Raw genomic sequence first — 5,569 nt, 5'->3', positions numbered from 1 at the left:
ACTTTAAAATCGTAAGTTTTGCTCTGTCATTAGCATCCATGTTTACTGCCGCAAACTCTGGGGGCTTCTCTTTTTATGCCGGTTGGTAAAACACTGAGCACGCTAGCTATGTGTGACGTCATTGTGTCCTCTGCTGCGCATGCCGGAGACTTTTAGCGCGTTTGCAGTTCACACGGGAAATCACATATAAGTCACATATATCTGGAAATGTGTGAATAACCGCGCAAAAATAAAAGTAAAAAAAAAAAATCTGAATTGAGCATTAAGAATGTATTCAATGGCAAGTTGGCTAGCAGTAGCATGTTAACCATCGCTGACTGCTGCGTTCCACTCGGAAGTGGAAAATTCCGACTTCCCAGTCAGAAAAGTCAAATTACCTGGAAAGCCCTCTGAAGTCAGATTTCCCAAGCAATTCTGACTTCCCCCAGTTACGACTAAGGCTGACTTTGTGTTTCAATATGGCCGTTCAAGATGTGATGGAAGAAAATGTATTTTGTAAGAGTGCGTCTTAAATCAACGTTGAATGATAAATCCCTGACTTTTATTTAGTGTTTAAGACCTGGAAAGTAGCAGAAAGAGAAGAGGTTGGTAGTTGAACAGCCTAATCACATGGGGCGCCTGCTCTGCTGCTCACCACCTGGTAAGAACATAAACCGTTTCATTCACGTTGAAGTGATTCAACCCAAATATTTAGATTCTGCTTCAACCCTGTGACTCCTCGCCCTTAACTGCTTAATTTGAATTTTCCCACCTTTTATGTTTCAATGTAAACTCCTCAATGTTTTGTTATGACTTTGCAGAAAGCCACAAGCCAAAACGCATTGGTCTGTTTATAATGTTGTTTTTAATTATGCTTCAACCAGTGGGATTTCACCCATGAAAAGAAAAGAAAAATGAAAGGGACAGTAACCGCATTTTCATTGACTATGAAATTGTGCAAATTTGAAATGCAAAAATAAACCTGCTTAACGGAAACACATTAAAAACAAAAACGTTTGAGGTGGTTCTTCAGCCATGTCAAAATGAGTGTATTTAGGAAATCTGCAAAGGAAATCTTTTTTGTATCACTCAAATCATTTGATCAGCAAGTGGATGTTACTTCTGGCGGAAACGTTGAAAAAGACAACAAGAAGTGTTAGGAGGATGAAGGGTGAAATGTTTTTAACCTGTCATTCACGAGAGGACCCAAATTTGGATCCTCTCGTGACTGTCATTGTGAATGACAACCTGTGAATGACAGGTTAATGACTTGTCGTGCGAACAAACAAGTTTTGGTGTTTCTTAACGGAATACAGGAATTGCGAAATTGTGTTCTTTCAGCATTAGTGGAATATCATAAAAGTTTTACGCACATTAGTAGCAGCTCAGTAGCAGCAGAAAGTACAACAGGATGTCAGAAGTTTGAGGAGAAATTAAAGTAAATTCTGCAGCAGAGACAGAGAGAGTTATCGATTTTCTGATGTAGCCGAGTGGGGATGAAGTGATGAGCAGTCAGTCCATAAACACATCCAGGGATAAAGAAAACTAAATCTTAGCTGAGGGTTACTTTAGCGCCTTTCAACCTGTGAGGTATTTATGAATGCTGGGAGATTTTTTTTTTTTAATGAACTGAAAATAAAACAGATGCAATCAGGTAACAGAAATGCTGCTAAACATTTTTTAGAATTTGATCTAGGAATCTATCTCAGCTTTATCTCTTTGAGAAAATGAACTTTGTGCATAATGGTGTTGATTTAAGCCAAAAAAATCCCCACTGACAACTACATAACAATTTGTTCTCCCTCTCTGCTAATATTTAATAGCAGATACTACAAAGTAATATGTTCATGGTCAGCCTCAAAGTCAGTATAATCAATGAAGACAGGCAGGACTTAAAAGGAAAAAACTCTGTCAGATTTACTTCAGTGTGCTTTGTGAGGATTTAATAATCCTTTTCTCTTTGGATGTGTCAAGCTTTCCCTGGTTATCTGAAAAACTTTCCAGATTATTTCTGACAACACAAAGAAAAGGAATATCAAAATGTATCATGCTGTTATTATTGCTGTTGAGTTAGCCATGTTTAACTGAGGAACTGGACAAGAATAACTGCACAGTATTCATGTTGAAATATTTCCCTTACTGGACACTAGGTTGCCTTTATTCTGTTTTTATACATTTTATAATCTTGTCTGTCGCTTTGCTTGTTGCATCAGAATTTATTCACTCTGCCACAATAAGGGATATTTCTATTTTTACCGATAGTAATAATATAAAATAGAGATGTGTTGAGGAAGAATGGGTTTAAACATTTTTACCAACAAAAGCCAGTGGTTCTTTCAATTGTTCTTATGTTAAATCTCTTATGAAATCAACACTTTCAAGAGCACTTTTAAATGTTTGTCATAAAAATCCTGTTCTTTTTAAAAGAAAAATAACATTTCTTGACCTTTTGATATATGGAATATTTAATTTTTTGAAAGGTGCAAAGAAAGCCCCAGTCATCAGCCCTCCACCACCATACTTTCTGTTTGTGTTCGTTTTCCATTTTGTTTGTTTGTTGTATTAAATTTGTTTGGTTTCATTCTTGTCTGAATGAGAGGTCTGAGATATTATCTATGCTGTGAATTTGTTTCTTGTATGCAAATACTATATTTTTGCAGATGCAAAGCTGAAAACAGAGTTTTTACACGTCTTTTGTGCAGACTCATTTGTTCAGTAACGGTTTCAGATAAGTAGTCTGGATTAAAGCAGTCAGTTTGCTTTAGGAAAAGGTGTTGCATTGGGAGGTTGTTAACATACAGTGATATAAATTACAGTGCAGCCATTTCTCCCTCTTATGTTCATTATGCTGGTGTGGAGCCACAAACTTCAAACTAAAACCCATCAGTATCCTGTTACTTTGTTGTTGCTGAATGTTTGCTTTGTGTTGTCATAAATCCGGCCGACAGGTCTCACACTCACATTTTAATGGAGCTGGAGCGTTCTGGTCCTTATGGTTCTCAGAGGACGAATTCCCTCACTGTAGCGCTGCATCATTAAGTAACAGACCCGACTCAGTGCATTTCATGAAAAGAAGCTGACGAGCAGCAAAAAGAAAGCTGCATCTGTTTTAAGACGCTTCCATTCAAAAATATAAACTTTACTGCTAGTGTTGTTAGATTTCAGAAACATGATATATAATAATGTTATAAATAAAGATCCTTAATGCACAAGTTTTAATTGATCTCTGAAAAATGTTTCAGTGTTTTCAAAGTTATTAAAAAAGGTCAAACATGGATTGAAGGATTTTGATTCCCTTTTTTCTTTAAAGCTGCAGTATGTAACTATTGTTAAAACTATCACCATGTCATGACAGCATGTTATGAGACAGATAATCTGTGAAAAGATCGTTCTCCTCTACCTCCTCTCTGAGCTACTATTGCTGTCTGAAGAAAACACCAAAAACAACCAATCAGAGTCAGGAGGAGGGGCTTGATGCTGTCAATCAATCCTATGTACTCGGTGCTAAATATGTTAATGGCAGAGAAACAACTTACTGTTACATAAAAACCGTTTATCGCCCGACATCGGTGGCTATGCTAACCAATGCTAGCCTTAGCATTTATGACAGGCTGTGTTGACTGCATCTTAGCAGAGAGAGGAGGTATGAGCAGCACCACACAGAGAGGTGATTGACAGTGCTAGTTAGGATACTGTCATGATATAGTGATAGTTTCAACAAACATGTAGAAGAAAGATTTTTATAAAAGTTGCATACAACAGCTTTAAAGAATTAGCAAGAAACAATCACAATGTTCTGCTTCTCCATCAATTACCTGAAGGAAATATATTTTAGAACCAGAAAAAATATTAAAACAATCTTTAGCAGTTGGCACAGTGGGTCTCAAGAACAAAAAGGCACTATTTAATTGAGTTTTCATGAATGCTGTGAGACTGCTTTATATAATTTTTTGTTGCAGTTTTTGTCACAAGTGGTCATTTATCATTGTGTTAATTTACAGGCAGATTTGGCTTGCTGCAGAGGGCTTTTAAATCCAAGGATAGAGTGTCGGTTTGTAAGATCTTCACCTGCTCTCAACATACTTTTTCCAGACTTGCTCCTTCTCTGATCAAATTGTCATTCAAATTGTCAGCTTTTGATCTCACATTTGAGATGCAGATAATTTAATTTCAAACTTTCTAAGGATTATAGTGAGAGAGGGTAAGGATTATATAAACTATTCATTCTACCTTTCTTTTAGTGTTTAACCCTCTGTCTCTCTCCTAAGGATGATCATTGGCTGAATTACTTTTTTAAAACATATTTCAGATATACAAAATGAAAATGAGCGTAACTGCACATCTGCTCACAAAAAAGGAGAATTTGGTGAAACTGAGGAAATAAGCCTTTTAATATTTAAAAAATAATGTCATACTTTATTCTCCTTTGAAGCAAGTAGGCTTTGTGTTGTTTTTATTTCTCTCAAATTCAAAATAACATCACTAAGAAACACATCAGCGGCAAGATGCTGCTTCAGAAGTTATAGTCTGAGTTCTAGCAGCAATTTTATGTGGATTTGTCTGAAAGTTTCAAGAGATTTGTGAAAAAAGGAAAGAAGCAGGAAGAAGTTTTAAGGGTGGAGGGTGCTCACTGAGATCAAGCAGAATAAATAATCATTATTCACCTTGAGATGTTTAGTCAGAGGACTGCTGATTTAATGAGCCCGACCCGCTGCCAGTGTTAATCTACTGAAAGACCAGCGACGCAGTCTGGATTTAAGAAGCAGCAACTCTGACTGAAGATTTATAGCACCCAACTTTTAATTGGTGTCTGGAAAATGTGAGTACAGCTTCTGCAGACATTGTTTCAGATGCTTTCAAAGATAAAACATTTTTTTCTCTCAGGACCTAAACAGTCTTGATGTTGGTGTCATTTTTTTCAGGAGTCAAAATCTCTTTTTCACACCTTTTCATATGTTGTCATTACAGGACGAAAACATGCTTTTTGATTGTTACCAAAAACTTTAAGGAATTTAATTACTAAGCAAATGGAAGTAGGGTTGAAGCACAAAGTCATTTTGAGCTGAATCAAATGTCCATGATGGAAAATTACAGTGGACGACAGATACAAATGCGCAGAAAATGGCGAAATGAAATGACTTGACATGAGTGATGCAAACTCTAAAATACACAAACACATCAAAAACAAAAGTAACAGAAAAATGTTGCAAACAAACTATGCTGCAATCACAGATAAATTTACATCAATCCCCTGTGAGGAATTATGATTCTTTGGAGAACTCTACATCAAGGTGAGAGCTTAAAAAACTGCATCTGCTCTGGTTGTGCAGCTCTATGTGAAGGCAGGAATAACTTGCAGCTGCGCTTCCAGAGGAGCGTTGAGCGAGTGGTGAGAAAGATTCATCTTTGCGAACAAAGAATTATATGTGGCGTTTACATCTCAACACACTGCCCAGCGCCCGGCTCTGGCTTCCCTGTAAAGTTTACGTATGTGGTCCCGGTTGGCCGGTGCGTTAGTAGTTAACGAACCAGCTCTAACCTCATCATGCAGGTATATTCCATTTCGTATCTATATAAAAAAAATTTTTTT

Source organism: Poecilia latipinna, unplaced genomic scaffold, assembly GCF_001443285.1.
Source record: "Poecilia latipinna isolate Pla-1442-1.1 unplaced genomic scaffold, P_latipinna-1.0 Scaffold3028, whole genome shotgun sequence".
NCBI lineage: Eukaryota > Metazoa > Chordata > Actinopteri > Cyprinodontiformes > Poeciliidae > Poecilia > Poecilia latipinna.
Note: the sequence above shows the minus strand (reverse complement) of the source record.